The following is a 17,500-nucleotide window of genomic DNA, read 5'->3' as shown; positions in this document are numbered from 1 at the left end:
GTTCCGCTAGGTTACCACCCTCTATCTCCTCTGGTAGGTTCATGTGATAAAGAATCTCCACACAGTGGAATCACATAGTGGAATCTTAATTTTATTCTATTGATCATCACAATACATAGAGAGAGAGGGAGCCTGAATAATATGTTATGGAACAAGACACTTCTCTTTCTCTAAGAGCTGGAGAGAGAGGGCTACTAACCTCAACATTACATACTAACCTCAACATTAAAGCCTTCAATCCAAATCAAAATTCCATACCTAAAAGCTTGATTTTGGACAGAATTACTTGAATAGATTGTTACTACCAAGGACTATCAAGAAAACACTTCTAACAACCCAAAAGCTGCAGAAAAAAACACAGAGGAACCTGGAAATACCGTCCAACAGTCTGAACCTACTTCTGAAGCCAAAAAGTGTTTTGTTTTATAAAGCCAAGTAAATAAGTATACTGAGCTACCAAACAGCTAGGATAGAACAGACCCGGTGGCAGCTTCAATTAGCACCGACGTGTGAGGTCAGATGTCTGAAAGCTATTGAGCCCAACAATCAAATCAAATCAAATGTATTTGTCACATACACATGGTTAGCAGATGTTAATGCGAGTGTAGCGAAATGCTTGTGCTTCTAGTTCCGACAATGCAGTAATAACCAACGAGTAATCTAAACTAACAATTCCAAAACTACTACCTTATACACACAAGTGTAAAGGGATAAAGAATATGTACATAAAGATATATGAATGAGTGATGGTACAGAACAGCATAGGCAAGATGCAGTAGATGGTATCGAGTACATGTACATGTATACAGTGTACATGTATACAGTGCCTTGCGAAAGTATTCGGCCCCCTTGAACTTTGCAACCTTTTGCCACATTTCAGGCTTCAAACATAAAGATATAAAACTGTATTTTTTTGTGAAGAATCAACAACAAGTGGGACACAATCATGAAGTGGAACGACATTTATTGGATATTTCAAACTTTTTTAACAAATCAAAAACTGAAAAATTGGGCGTGCAAAAGTATTCAGTCCCCTTAAGTTAATACTTTGTAGCGCCACCTTTTGCTTCGATTACAGCTGTAAGTCGCTTGGGGTATGTCTCTATCAGTTTTGCACATCGAGAGACTGAAATTTTTTCCCATTCCTCCTTGCAAAACAGCTCGAGCTCAGTGAGGTTGGATGGAGAGCATTTGTGAACAGCAGTTTTCAGTTCTTTCCACAGATTCTCGATTGGATTCAGGTCTGGACTTTCACTTTTTTTCATTCTAACACCTGGATATATTTATTATTGAACCATTCCATTGTAGACTTTGCTTTATGTTTTGGATCATTGTCTTGTTGGAAGACAAATCTCCGTCCCAGTCTCAGGTCTTTTGCAGACTCCATCAGGTTTTGTTCCAGAACGGTCCTGTATTTGGCTCCATCCATCTTCCCATCAATTTTAACCATCTTCCCTGTCCCTGCTGAAGAAAAGCAGGCCCAAACCATGATGCTGCCACCACCATGTTTGACAGTGGGGATGGTGTGTTCAGGGTGATGAGCTGTGTTGCTTTTACGCCAAACATAACGTTTTGCATTGTTGCCAAAAAGTTCAATTTTGGTTTCATCTGACCAGAGCACCTTCTTCCACATGTTTGGTGTGTCTCCCAGGTGGCTTGTGGCAAACTTTAAACAACACTTTTTATGGATATCTTTAAGAAATGGCTTTCTTCTTGCCACTCTTCCATAAAGGCCAGATTTGTGCAATATACGACTGATTGTTGTCCTATCTACAGAGTCTCCCACCTCAGCTGTAGATCTCTGCAGTTCATCCAGAGTGATCATGGGCCTCTTTGCTGCATCTCTGATCAGTCTTCTCCTTGTATGAGCTGAAAGTTTAGAGGGACGGCCAGGTCTTGGTAGATTTGCAGTGGTCTAATACTCCTTCCATTTCAATATTATCGCTTGCACAGTGCTCCTTGGGATGTTTAAAGCTTGGGAAATCTTTTTGTATCCAAATCCGGCTTTAAACTTCTTCACAACAGTATCTCGGACCTGCCTGGTGTGTTCCTTGTTCTTCATGTTGCTCTCTGCGCTTTTAACGGACCTCTGAGACTATCACAGTGCAGGTGCATTTATACGGAGACTTGATTACACACAGGTGGATTGTATTTATCATCATTAGTCATTTAGGTCAACATTGGATCATTCAGAGATCCTCACTGAACTTCTGGAGAGAGTTTGCTGCACTGAAAGTAAAGGGGCTGAATAATTTTGCACGCCCAATTTTTCAGTTTTTGATTTGTTAAAAAAGTTTGAAATATCCAATAAATGTCGTTCCACTTCATGATTGTGTCCCACTTGTTGTTGATTCTTCACAAAAAAATACAGTTTTATATCTTTATGTTTGAAGCCTGAAATGTGGCAAAAGGTCGCAAAGTTCAAGGGGGCCGAATACTTTCGCAAGGCACTGTATATGAGATGAGTAATGTAGGGTATGTAAACAAAGTGGCATAGTTTAAAGTGGCTAGCGATACATGTATTACATAAAGATGCAGTAGATGATATAGAGTACAGTATATACATATACATATGAGATGAGTAATGTAGGGTATGTAAACATTATATTAAGTAGCATTGTTTAAAGTGGCTAGTGATATATTTTCCATCAATTTCCATCAATTTCCATCAATTCCCATTATTAAAGTGGCTGGAGTTGAGTCAGTATGTTGGCAGCAGCCACTCAATGTTAGTGGTGGCTGTTTAACAGTCTGATGGCCTTGAGATAGAAGCTGTTTTTCAGTCTCTCGGTCCCTGCTTTTTGATGAACCTGTACTGACCTCGCCTTCTGGATGATAGCGGGGTGAACAGGCAGTGGCTCGGGTGGTTGTTGTCCTTGATGATCTTTATGGCCTTCCTGTGACATCGGGTGGTGTAGGTGTCCTGGAGGGCAGGTAGTTTGCCCCCGGTGATGCGTTGTGCAGACCTCACTACCCTCTGGAGAGCCTTACGGTTGTGGGTGGAGCTGTTGCCGTACCAGGAGGTGATACAGCCCGCCAGGATGCTCTCGATTGTGCATCTGTAGAAGTTTGTGAGTGCTTTTGGTGACAAGCCACATTTCTTCAGCCTCCTGAGGTTGAAGAGGCGCTGCTGCACCTTCTTCACGACGCTGTCTGTGTGGGTGGACCAATTCAGTTTGTCCGTGATGTGTACGCCGAGGAACTTAAAACTTACTACCCTCTCCACCCTCTCCACTACTGTCCCATTGATGTGGATAGGGGGGTGCTTCCTCTGCTGTTTCCTGAAGTCCACAATCATCTCCTTTGTTTTGTTGACGTTGAGTGTGAGGTTATTTTCCTGACACCACACTCCGAGGGCCCTCACCTCCTCCCTGTAGGCCGTCTCGTCGTTGTTGGTAATCAAGCCTACCACTGTAGTGTCGTCCGCAAACTTGATGATTGAGTTGGAGGTGTGCATGGCCACGCAGTCGTGGGTAAACAGGGAGTACAGGAGAGGGCTCAGAACACACCCTTGTGGGGCCCAAGTGTTGAGGATCAGCGGAGTGGAGATGTGGTTACCTACCCTCACCACCTGGGGGCGGCCCGTCAGGAAGTCCAGTACCCAGTTGCACAGGGCGGGGTCGAGACCCAGGGTCTCGAGCTTGATGACAGGTTTGGAGGGTACTACAGTGTTAAATGCTAGTCTCTCAAAGCACTTCATGATGACGGAAGTGAGTGCTACCGGGCGGTAGTCGTTTAGCTCAGTTACCTTAGCTTTCTTGGGAACAGGGACAATGGTGGCCCTCTTGAAGCATGTGGGAACAGCAGACTGGGATAAGGATTGATTGAATATGTCCGTAAACACACCAGCCAGCTGGTCTGCGCATGCTCTGAGGACGCGGCTGGGGATGCCGTCTGGGCCTGCAGCCTTGCGAGGGTTAACACGTTTAAATGTTTTACTCACATTGGCTGCAGTGAAGGAGAGTCCGCAGGTTTTAGTTGCGGGCCGTGTCAGTGGCACTGTATTGTCCTCAAAGCGGGCAAAAAAGTTTTTTCGTCTGCCTGGGAGCAAGACATCCTGGTCCGTGACGGGGCTGGTTTTCTTTTTGTAATTCGTGATTGACTGTAGACCCTGCCACATACCTCTTGTGTCTGAGCCGTTGAATTGAGATTAAACTTAGTCTCTATACTGACGCTTAGCTTGTTTGATTGCCTTGTGGAGGGAATAGCTACACTGTTTGAATTCGGTCATGTTTCCGGTCACCTTTCCCTGGTTAAAAGCAGTGGTTCGCGCTTTCAGTTTCACACGAATGCTGCCATCAATCCACGGTTTCTGGTTTGGGAATGTTTTAATCGTTGCTATGGGAACGACATTGTCAATGCACTTTCTAATGAACTCGCTCACCGAATCAGCGTATTAGTCAATGTTGTTGTTGGAAGCAATGCGGAACATATCCCACTCCACTTGACCGAAGCAGTCTTGAAGCGTGGAATCAGATTGGTCGGACCAGCATTGAACAGACCTGAGTGCGGGAGCTTCTTGTTTTAGTTTCTGTCTGTAGGTAGGGAGCAACAAAATGGAGTCGTGGTCAGCTTTTCCGAAAGGAGGGCGGGGGAGGGCCTTATATGCGTCGCGGAAGTTAGAATAGCAATGATCCAAGGTTTTACCAGCCCTGTTTGCGCAATCGATATGCTGATACAATTTAGGGAGTCTTGTTTTCAGATTAGCCTTGTTAAAATCCCCAGCTACAATGAATGCAGCCTCAGGATATGTGTTTTCCAGTTTGCAAAGAGTCAAATAAAGTTTGTTCAGGACCGTCTGCTTGGGGGGGAATATATACGGCTGTGATTATAATCGAAGAGAATTCCCTTGGTAGATAATGCGGTCGACATTTGATTGTGAGGAAATCTAAGTCAGGTGAACAGAAGGACTTGAGTTCCTGTATGTTGTTGTGATCACACCACGTCTCGTTAACCATAAGGCATACGCCCCCTCCCCTCTTCTTACCAGAAAGATGTTTGTTTCTGTCGGCGCGATGCGTGAAGAAACCAGCTGGCTGCACCGATTCCTTTAGCGTCTCTCGAGTGAGCCATGTTTCCGTGAAGCAAAGAACGTTACAGTCTCTGATGTCTCTCTGGAATGCTACCCTTGCTCAGATTTCATCAACCTTGTTGTCAAGAGCCTGGATATTGGCGAGTAGTATGCTAGGGAGTGGTGCGCGATGTGTCCGTCTCCGGAGCCTGACCAGAAGACCGCTTCATTTGCCTCTTTTACGACGTTGTTGTTTTGGGTCGCATGCTGGAATCCATTCCGTTGTCCTGGGTGGAAGGCAGAACACAGGATCCGCTTCGAAAAAGTTGTATTCCTGGTCGTACTGATGGTGAGTTGACGTTGCTCTTATGTTCAGTAGTTCTTCCCGACTGTATGTAATGAAACCTAAGATTACCTGGGGTACCAATGTAAGCAATAACACGTAAAAAAACAAAATACTGCATAGTTTCCTAGGAACGCGAAGCGAGGCGGCCATCTCTGTCGGCGCCGGAAGTTCCTTGGCAGGAGAGTACTGAGCAGAGACACTATTTGCTGACTGCTGCAGAGGGGAACTTAAGCAGCTTAATTTTCCACACAGACCATCCCCTGGCACGGCACAGTGCTATAAGAGCACACTACCCCTATGTCAAGAGAGAGGGTATTGGCCCAGGGTGGAAACTCAGAATACTAGACATTGAGGAAATTGAAACAACCTCTGTCAACATGTACAAGTCTGGTACAGTAATGGTGCAGGGCCTCCTCATGCAGTTCCAGGACTTTTACGGGATCAAAGAGAGAGAGCACAGCAGGAAAAGCTCTGTCTCTGTGACGACTCCCCCATCATGAGTGAGTCTGATCACACTTCTTCAAACTGTCCTGCAGACGAGGATAGTCAACCCCCCCAGTGCTGAACACTCCCAGGTCCCACAACTGCACTGTTCCTCCATCATTGAGAGGGATACATTCACAGAGCTGGAGAGCGACATGGTGGAGCTCAGAGAGCTAGTCCACACAATCCAGACAGAACAAACCCACAAAACAGACCAGCACAACAACACCCCTCCAACAAGACCCGAAGGGCAGAAGGTGGACATGGACGGCTGTCTGAGAGAGCTGTCTGCTCTACGGACTGAGGTGAGAGAACTTAAAGAGGCACAAATGGCACTGAATGAAGAGGTGAGAAATCTGATGTGTGACAGAGAGCAGGACAATCCCCCAGACAAGCCAGCAGAACAGCCCACCTCAGACCCGGACCACAACCTCAACACCACAATGGGACAGACAACACAGGACCCACCAACCCAACAGACCCCACCCCCTCCTAACAGCCCTCCTGTCAACACACAAAAGCCAGAGATTGTGCTCCTCATTGACTCAAATGGCAAATGCATTCAAGAGGATAAGCTTTTTCCCAAACACTAAGTGGCTAAACTCTGGTGCCCAAACACTAGGCATGCCCTGGAGCTGTTATCAGAGGACAAACTAGTGTCCCTCAGCCACATCATAATTCACACAGGCACAAATGACCTGAGGGCCCAACAGGAAAGGGTGGCAACAGCACTCAAGGTAGTGATGGAAAAAGCTTCTTCCACTTTCCAAACACACAAGTGGTTATCTCCACCTTGCTACCACGAAAATACTTTCACCCTGCCACCATACAGTGGGTGAATGCAAGCATTTCACAAGACTGTACCTCAAAACCTAATGTCTACCTGGCCCACCACTCCACTCTGGGCTTGAACAGCCTTTACAACCAGGTCCACCTCTACAAGGCAGCAATCCCAACTTTTGCCAGGATCCTGAAGGACATCACCCTCAACTGTAGACCCAGCACCTCACACAGGAGCAACAGAGCAACGGACACCCCGCCCAGACCAGCGAGACACCCTCCCAGACCTGCAAGACACCCTCCCGAATTACCTGCACCAAGAGAACCTACACCAAGAGGACCTACACCCAGACCACAGAATCACCACCCACACCCCAACCAGCTAAGACCACCCCAAGCAAACCCTGGCCACACCCTATATAGGCTCCCCCATATCAGACCTATGCCTCTTCTGCCCACCGCATGCCCCCGTCCCTACGGCAAGGACCTCAACATGGCAGCAGGACATATGCCCAGGCCGTGAGCAGAACTACAGGCCCAACCCCCACTGTTACAACCACCTAAGCCCCGTCCGTCCTGTGACCCAAGAGGTATGTATCAGATGCTCAACATGCTCTGCTCACACTTACTGTGATGGTCCGGGCCTAAACCACACAAAAATAACACTAGACACTATGGAACACAAAGCTTCTACTATCTCATCCTGGAATATACAAGGCCTGAGGTCATCTGCCTTTGGCCTAAAGAGCCGGAACCCAAATTGTAAATACAGACATTGTCATCCTACAAGAAACATGGTAAAGAGGAGACGGACCCACTGGTTGCCCCCTAGGTTACAGAGAGCTGGTAGTCCCATCCACCAAACTACCAGGTGTGAAACAGGGAAAAGACTCAACGGGTATGCTAATGTTGTGTAGAGCAGACCTAACCCACTCTTTTAAATTAGTCAAAACAGGAACATTTTACATCTGAAAATTATTTCAACAGAGAAACATGTCCTCATGTGTGCTACCTATATCCCCCCCAATATAATCCCCATACTTTAATGATGACAGCTTCTCCATCCTGGAGGGAGAGATCAACAATTTCCAGGCTCAGGGACATGTACTAGTCTGTGGCGACCTAAATGCCAGAACTGGACAAGAACCCGACACCCTCAGCACACAAACACCTGCCTGGAGGTGACAGCATTCCCTCCCACATTTGCCCCCCTAGACACAACAGCAACAACATAACCAACAAAAACAGGTTACAACTCCTGCAGCTCTGTCGCACGCTGGGTATGTACATAGTCAATGGTATGCTTTGATGGGACTCCTATGGTAGGTACACCTATAGCTCATCTCTTGGCAGTAGTACTGTGGACTACTTTATCACTGACCTCAACCCAGACTCTCTTAGAGCCTTCACAGTCAGCCCACTGACACCCCTATCAGATCACAGCCAAATCACAGTCTACTTGAACAGAGCAATACTCAATCATGAGGCATCGAAGCCAAAAGAACTGAGTAATATTAAGAAATACTATAGATGGAAGTAGTGTGGAAATCTACCAAAAAACAATTAGGCAACAACAAATTCAATCCCTTCTCGACAATTTCCTGGACAAAAGGTTTCACTGTAATAGTGAATGTGTAAACTTGGCAGTAGAAAACCTAAACAGTATATTTGACCTATCAGCTTCCCTATCAAATCTAAACATTTAAAGCAGACAACCTAAGAAAATTAACAACAATGACAAATGGTTCGATGAAGAATGCAAAAACCTAAGAAATAAAATGAGAAACCTATTCAACCGAAAACATAGAGACCCAGAAAACCTGAGTCTACGCCTTCACTATGGTGAATCACTAAAACAATACAGAAATACACTACGGAAAAAGAAAGAACAGCGCGTCAGAAATCAGCTCAATGTAATTGAAGAATCCATAGATTCTAAACACTTCTGGGAAAATTGGAAAACTCGAAACAAAACAACAACACAAAATGTTATCTATCCAAAATGGAGATGTATGGGTAAACCACTTCTCCAATCTTTTTGGCTCTATAACAAATAACAAACAGCAAATACATGATCAAATACAAATCTTTGAATCAACTATTAAAGACTACCAGATCCCACTGGATTCTGCAATTACATTGAATGAACTACAGGACAAAATACAACCCCTCAACCCAAAAAGGCATGTGGTGGTATCCTAAATGAAATGATAAAATATACAGACCACAAATTCCAATTGGCTATACTTAAACACTTTGACATCATCCTCAGCTCTGGCATCTTCCCCAATATTTGGATCCAAGGACTGATAACCCCAATTCACAAAAGCGGAGACAAATTTGACCCCAATAACTAACGTGGGAAATGCGTCAACCACAATCTTGGGAAAATCCTCTGCATTGTCATTAACAGCAGACTCGTACATTTCCTCTGTGAAAACAATGTAGTGAGCAAATGTCAAATTGGCTTTTTACCAAATTACCATATGACAGACTACGTATTTACCCTGCACACCCTAATTGACAAATAAACAAAACAAAACAAAGTATTCTAATGCTTTGTTGATTCTAGAAAAGATGAAGAGTCATGTTGGGGGAAAACATACAACATTATAAAATCCATTTACACAAACAACAAGTGTGCGATTAAAATTGGCAACAAAAAAAAACATTTATTTCCACAGGGACCGGGGGCAAGACAGGGGTGCAGCTTAAGCCCCACTCTCTTTAACATACATATCAACAAATTGGCAAGGGCACTAGAACAGTCTACAGCACACGGCTTAACAATACTAGAATCTGAAGTCAAATGTATACTGTTTGCTGATGATCTGGTGGTTCTGTCCCCAACCAAGGAGGGCCTACAGTAGCACCTAGATCTTCTGCACAGATTCTGTCAGACCTGGGCCCTGACAGTAAATCTCAGGAAGACAAAAATAATATACTTTGGAAAGAATTAACAAAAAAACTGAGCAAACTAGAATGCTTTTTGGCCCTAAACAGAGTGTACACAGTGGCAGAATACCTGACCACTGTGACTGACCCAAACTTAAGGAAAGCGTTGACTATGTACAGACTCAGTGAGCATAGCCTTGCTATTGAGAAAGACCGCCGTAGGCAGACATGGCTCTCAAGAGAAGACAGGCTATGCATCTTTATTATTTTGGAACTTTTGTCATTGTAGTGGCTCCATGTAGAACCCTCCACTGGAGGTTCCCTGACCTCTTTGGTACTGGGTGTTTGTATAGCCCCCTCCATCTAAAACCCACCATACTCTTTGTTAGGCTCCTAATGTTCTGTACCTTAATGCAGAGTGTGTAGAGGGCTTTACCTCCCACCCCTCCAAACTCCCTCAGGCTCGGAGTGTTAAAATCGAACAAGTCCTCCAGACCCCCTTGCCAGTCTCCAGTTTCTGCCGTCACCTGCAGTGGCGGAAACATGGTGGCCCCTCCTCCTTTGGCCGGTCAAACACCCCCCTTACCGGCTCAGACAGTGCCTCCTGGACCTCCTCCAGGGATCTCTCCAGCAGAAGAGACTTTATTCCTGTTTGTTGTGCCAGGACTTCCAGGGTTTTCCACCCCTCCTCTCCCAGCAGTCGCAGGTCACCCAGCCTTAGTACACCCTCTGCCGTCAGTCGCCTTTGCAGGGTGGCCGACTGATCCGATCTTAAAGGGATGGCTGGGTTGCTGAAGATAGGCTCCTCCCACACCCACAGCCAAGGCTCCACACCCCCTTCTCGTGTGGGCCTTAGCAGCTGCCAGGCCCTCAGCACTGCAGAGTAAACATCTGAGAGACCTGCTGTACTCAGCCTCTCCAGCCTCATGAGGAACATCTGCCGGTCCAACCCTAATCCGCCAGCTCTCCTCAGCAGCGCGCATGCTGGTTCCCAACAGCCGACATCAGAATGGAACAGCAGTCTCTGCACCGCCTTTAGTCAGAACGCAGCCACCCTGTTGAGGAAAGCCAGTTTATGTCCCAGGGAAGATGCCACTAGGTTGTTGATTATCAGCACCCTCCCTCTATATGACACTTGGGACAGGAGCCATCTCTATCGGGCCACCACTGCCTGTGACAGCCCCTCCCAGTTCTAATGCCCCATCTCACCCAGACTGGCCTACTGAGTCCCCCTCCCACCTTGACCATATATGACGCCCCAGCATACAACATCTTCACACAGGTCAAAAACCTTTCCCCAAACCCAAACACAGACATCACATTAAACAGATACTCATGGTCCACTCTATCAAAAGCCTTCTCTTGGTCTAAAGAGACCAGTCCAAAGTTCACATTAGAAACTCTCGACAAGTCCAACATGTCCCTGATTAAGAGCAAGTCGTCTGTGATTGAGCGTCCCGGTACACAATATGCCTGGTCCTTTTGTACTATTGAGTCAGGCCTCCAGTTCTTAAGTTCACACAAGTCCCCTTTTTTGGGCAGGAGAGTCAGAGTCGCCGACAGTGCCAGAGAGAGCTTAGGGAGTTCTGCAAACAAAACCTGAGCACACATAGAATCACACAGTTCTGCCCTATACAACTCAGTATAAAACTCCACAGTCCACTCCCGCATCTCCCCCACCACCTGCCCATCAGAGGTCACCCGCCCACCCTTGCACTTCACCACTCTGTCTTTCCTAACCAAATAAGGAGGAGCTTGGAGCATCCATCTCATTGAGCATGGAGAACCTAGCTCTTACAAATGCTCCCTTTGCTTTAACCTAGAAAAAACATCATTCAGCTAAATTAGCCTGGAGGCCTACATTGCCTTGCCCCATCAGCTCTACCTCCATCTCACTAATACGATGCTCGAGTTCCCCTAAAACTCTCCTAGCCTCTGAGGATGAGAGAGCTGTATACTGTTGACAGAAAAGCCGAATTTTGACTTTTTCCACATCCCACTATTGACTCAGAGACTCATACTCCTCACTTCGCTGCCCCCACCTTTCCCAAAAAGTCTGGAAACCTGAGCAAAAAGTGGCATCTTTACGTTAAACTTCCAATAGGATGCCTTCCGAGGCCCTGGTGAAATAGACACCTGAGCCGTGGTTATGTGGTGATCCGAAAACCCACCGGGAGAATGGTAGCGCCCAGCAGCCTATTGCTCTGATTCCTGGACATGTAAAACCGATCCAGTCGGGCTGCACTCGCCCTAGCCCCAAGAACCTTCACCCATGTATACTGTCTTGTGTTGGGCTGCACTCACCCTAGCTCCAAATACCTTCACCCATGTATACTGTCTTGTGTTGGGCTGCACTCACCCTAGCCCCAAATACCTTCACCCATGTATACTGTCTTGTGTTGGGCTGCACTCACCCTAGCTCCAAAGACCTCACCCATGTATACTGTCTTGTGTTGGGCTGCACTCACCCTAGCTCCAAAGACCTTCACCCATGTATACTGTCTTGTGTTGGGCTGCACTCACCCTAGCTCCAAAAGACCTTCACCCATGTATACTGTCTTGTGTTGGGCTGCACTCACCCTAGCTCCAAACACCTTCACCCATGTATACTGTCTTGTGTCAGGATGTCTAGTTCTGCAATCATCCACCAGGTCAAACTGCTAAAGGATGTCCCTTAACATACCCCACTGAGCCTGAATGAGGATCCTCCCCATTTCTGTCTTTTGTAAAAATCCATTGTGCAGTTCCAGTCCCTGCCGACCACCAGCATCTCCTCAGGCACTATCTGTGAGAGTTCCTGTCTAAGACACCCAAATAGAAGTCCCCTCTCTCCCTGTGTTAGGGACATACACATGTATAAAAAAACTGTTGTTAATTTCTGCTTTTACTACAAGCAGTCTACAACTACACACCTCCTTTGGGGAGAACATTTTTACAGACAGACCCGGTACAAAAAGGACTGCCACCCCTGCACTAACATTTGTCTCATGTCTCAGTACACTTGCCCCTTTCCCGGTATTCTTTGACCTCTCTCCCCATTTTTCCTGTCAGCTCTGGAGCCATTGAAAATAAATACTCCTCATCATCCTCTTCAGACTCACCTTCCTCCTCCTCATCTCCATCACCCATCCTGACCACCTGCCCGTTCTCTCTAGTCGAGGCCTCCCCCCAGTCGCTTACCGTTCCCCACTATACTCTCCTCATCAACTAGCCTAACATGACTCGACCCAGCCTCATCTACACCACCATCCATAACATGACTAGTTCTAGCCTCATCTACACCACCATCCATAACATGACTCGACCCAGCCTCATCTACACCACCATCTGTAGACTGACTAGACCCAGCCTCATCTACATCACCATCCATAACATGACTAGACCCAGTCTCATCTACACCACCATCTGTAGCATGACTAAACCCAGCCTCATCTACACCACCATCTGTAGCATGACTAGACCCAGCCTCATCTACACCACCATCCATAGCATGACTAGACCAAGTCTCATCTACATCACCATCCATAACATGACTAGACCCAGTCTCATCTACACCACCATCTTTAGACTGACTAGACCCAGCCTCATCTACACCACCATCCATAACATGACTAGTTCCAGCCTCATCTACACCATCATCCATAACATGACTAGTCCCAGCCTCATCTACACCACCATCTATAACATGACTCGACCCAGCCTCATCTACACCACCATCCATAACATGACTCGACCCAGCCTCATCTACACCACCATCCATAACATGACTAGACCCAGCCTCATCAACACCACCATCTGTAGACTGATAGACCTAGCCTCATCTACACCACCATCTGTAGACTGACTAGACCCAGCCTCATCTACACCACCATCTGTAGACTGACTAGACCCAGTCTCATCTACACCAACATCTGTAGACTGACTAGACATAGCCTCATCAACACCACCATCCATAACATGACTAAGCCCAGCCTCATCTACACCACCATCCATAACATGACTAGACCCAGCCTCATCTACACCACCATCCATAACATGACTAGACCCAGCCTAATCTACACCACCATCTGTAGACTGACTAGGCCCAGCCTCATCTACACCACCATCTGTAGCATGACTAGTCCCAGCCTCATCTATACCACCATCCATAACATGACTAGACCCAGCCTAATCTACACCACCATCTGTAGACTGACAAGGCCCAGCCTCATCTACACCACCATCTGTAGACTGACTAGGCCCGGCCTCATCTATACCACCATCTGTAGACTGACTAGACCCAGCCTTAACTACACCACCATCCATAACATGACTAGACCCAGCCTCATCTACACCACCATCCATAACATGACTAGACCCTGACTCATCTACACCACCATCCATAACATGACTAGACCCAGCCTCATCTACACCACCATCTCTAGCATGACTAGTCCCAGCCTCATTTACACCAACATCCATGGCATGACTAGTTCCAGCCTCTGCTGCCTGCATCTCATTGCCCCCTGCAAGTTGAGCTCGTTTTTCCTCCACTGGCGCTTGCACCCTCACCTTGTCTACGGCCTTTATGTGGGCACGCAAATCTCTTATGCCCCAAATACCCATACTCAAAGCACCATAGACTGTCTGTCCTGGCAAACCCTGTGTAGAGCCCCTCCCCATGCCTCATTTTAAAATGCACATTTAACTGTTGCTCATTGTTATTCAGAAACATGAAAATAAGTTAGGACAGAGCCCTCCCTTATCTTCTATGGTGGAGTGTCCATGCATTGTTTGTTTTTGCAGTACCCCCAGTAGACGCTGTAGTTATGGCATGGATTCAGGTATGTTCCTAAGAATGGAGTTAAGGTGGAGGAGAGAGAGAGAGCATGCACTGCAAGAGAGCGCAAGAGAGAGAGAGACAGAATGAGGAAGACCTAGTGAGCATACTGAATATGGATCTCCTCAGTATACGAAGGCCTTCAGTACTGCTACTGTGGTGTTGTAGTCATCAGCTAAGCCTTGCCTCACAGATCCAGTCACTGTTACAACAGTCTAGTGGAGGATCATGAAGATCAGCAGACATGATTAGACTGTTAGAATCACATACCTCAGGGGTGACAGAAGGGGAGAAGAAAAGGACATGGTGAGAGAGAGAAAGAGAGAGAGAGAGAGAGAGAGAGACAGAGAGGGACCGAGAGGGACAGAGAGGGACAGAGAGAGACAGAGAGAGACAGAGAGGGACAGAGAGGGAGAGAGAGAGAGAGAGAGAGACAGAGAGGGACAGAGAGGGACAGAGAGAGATAGAGAGGGACAGAGGGAGACAGAGAGGGACAGAGAGAGAGGGAGAGACAGAGAGGGACCGAGAGAGGGACAGAGAGAGACGCTTATTTATTTTATCTTGTGTCCTTTACCATTTGTACATTGTTAAAACACTGTATATATAATATGACATTTGTAATGTCTTTATTGTTTTGAAACTTCTGTATGTGTAATGTTTACTGTTAATTTTTATTGTTTATTTCACTTTATATATTATCTACCTCACTTGCTTTGGCAATGTTAACACATGTTTCCCATGCCAATAAAGCCCCTTGAATTGAATTGAATTGACAGAGAGAGAGAGATAGAGAGGGACAGAGAGGGACAGAGAGAGAGAGGGAGAGACAGAGAGGGACCAAGAGAGGGACAGAGAGAGACCGAGAGGGACAGAGAGGGACAGAGAGAGAGATAGAGAGGGACAGAGAGGGACAGAGAGAGAGAGGGAGAGACAGAGAGGGACCGAGAGAGGGACAGAGAGAGACCGAGAGGGACAGAGAGGGACAGAGAGAGAGATAGAGAGGGACAGAGAGGGACAGAGAGAGAGAGGGAGAGACAGAGAGGGACCGAGAGAGGGACAGAGAGAGACTGAGAGAGAGGCAGAGAGGGACAGAGAGGGAGAGGGAGAGACAGAGAGGGACTGAGAGAAGGACAGAGAGGGACAGAGGGAGACAGAGAGGGACAGATAGGGACAGAGAGAGACAGAGAGGGACAGAGAGAAAGACCTTGCAGTAGAATACAACTCTCCTATTGTACAGAGATGGCCTGGTTTAGACTGTTGGGCAAAACACTCAGCCAAGTTAATTTCCATTTGGGACAATGGGAGCCCAATGGGGGTCAATGTGTGCCTCCAATGATGTAGGCCAGGCGATGAAACACACACACACCCACACACACCAGCGAGTGTTTCATTATGCGTCATGGTCTCCAGCGGTAACCCCGACGATGCTAAAACTATGACATGGCACATTTATCACTGCGAAAACCGTGGCCTGCAGGCCTTGAGATGGCTGTCTGGAGCCCAAGGTCCCTCTTTTACAAGTGTGTGTGTGTGTGTGTGTGTGTGTGTGTGTGTGTGTGTGTGTGTGTGTGTGTGTGTGTGTGTGTGTGCGCGTGTGGATGTGGACGTCTGTGAAAGAGGGAAAGAAACAGAGAGAAGAGATGACCTCTTTAGAATTTTAGAGACAGAGTTTTTGCTTTATTGGGTGTGAATGAACGTGTTTAACTATTCTTGTGGGGAGCAGAAGTCTAGAATAGTAAAGGAACAAAAAGTGTACCAACTGGGGACATTTTGTTCGTCCCCACAAGGTCAAATGCTATTTCTAGGGCGTTTAGGGTTAAGGTTAGAAATAAGTTTAGGGTTAGAATTACATTAAGGGTTAGTGTTAGGAGTTAGGTTTTGGTTTAGGGTTAAGGTTAGGTTTTTGGGTTAGGGTAAGGGTTAGGGGTTAGGGTAAGGGTTAGGGGTTAGGGTACGGGTTAGGGTACGGGTTGGGAGTTAGGGTACGGGTTGGGGGTTAGGGTAAGAGTTAGGGGTTAGGGTACGGGTTGGGGGTTAGGGTAAAGGTTGGGGGTTAGGGTACGGGTTGGGGGTTAGGGTACGGGTTAGGGGTTAGGGTACGGGTTGGGGGTTAGGGTAAGGGTTAGGGTACGGGTTGGGGGTTAGGGTAAGGGTTGGGGGTTAGGGTACGGGTTGGGGGTTAGGGTACGGGTTGGGGGTTAGGGTACGGTTTAGGGGTTAGGGAAAATAGGATTATGAATGGGATTTAATTGTGTGTGTCCACAATGTTAGCTGTACAGAAACTGTGTGTTTATGTGTGTGTACACAAGGTTAGCTGTACGGAAACTGTGTGTTTCTGTGTGTGTCCACAAGGTTAGCTGTACAGAAACTGTGTGTTTCTGTGTGTGTCCACAAGGTTAGCTGTACAGAAACTGTGTGTTTCTGTGTGTGTCCAAAACACAGCTGGACTGGGTGTTTTTCTGTTTCCTTCAGGCAGGTAATCCATACTCACTTTAATTGTTGGAATGATCAATGGAAGTCATGCTGTTTACATGTCAGCCTGAAACTGAGTCGAGCATTACAGCAGATATGACTAATTGTTTCTTATTGTGAAGCAACAACTGTTCCCCGGGCGCCGATGACGTGGATGTCGATTAAGGCAGCCCCCCGCACCTCTCTGATTCAGAGGGGTTGGGTAAAATGTGAAAGACACATTTCGGTTGAATGCATTCAGTCGTGCAACTGACTAGGTATCCCCCTTTGCCGTCCCCTAATTGATTATGTGGTGGTAATTACATGCTGTGGGGACATCCTACTCAAATTGTGTGTGTGTGTGTATGTCTGCATCTGTGTGTCCGTACATGTCTGCAGGTCCGTGCGTGTGTGTGTGTGTGTGTGTGTGTGTGTGTGTGTGTGTGTGTGTGTGTGTGTGTGTGTGTGTGTGTGTGTGTGTGTGTGTGTGTGTGTGTGTGTGTGTGTGTGTGTGTGTGTGTGTTTATCCTAAATATTTTCATAGCTGGATGCACAAACACATCATATAGCACCAGTGTGGTGTTGGCAGTGTTTAGTAGTTAGATAAACTGGTGTGTGATGTTTGCAGTGTTTAGTAGTTAGATAAACTGGTGTGTGATGTTTGCAGTGTTTAGTAGTTAGATAAACTGGTGTGTGATGTTTGCAGTGTTTAGTA

At 46.7% G+C, this 17,500-nt stretch overlaps 1 protein-coding gene across 1 annotated transcript in view; it reads left to right on the top strand.

The window, feature by feature from the left end:
• LOC110504900 (SPARC (osteonectin), cwcv and kazal like domains proteoglycan 1) overlaps nucleotides 1-17,500 on the top strand; it is a 449,363-nt gene that overhangs the window by 209,291 nt on the left and 222,572 nt on the right. The window lies entirely within an intron of this gene.

The sequence above is a fragment of the Oncorhynchus mykiss genome, chromosome 25 (genome assembly GCF_057628025.1).
Source record: "Oncorhynchus mykiss isolate SJ-2025 chromosome 25, ASM5762802v1, whole genome shotgun sequence".
Lineage (NCBI taxonomy): Eukaryota > Metazoa > Chordata > Actinopteri > Salmoniformes > Salmonidae > Oncorhynchus > Oncorhynchus mykiss.
This window is presented reverse-complemented; position numbering and strand designations above follow the sequence as displayed.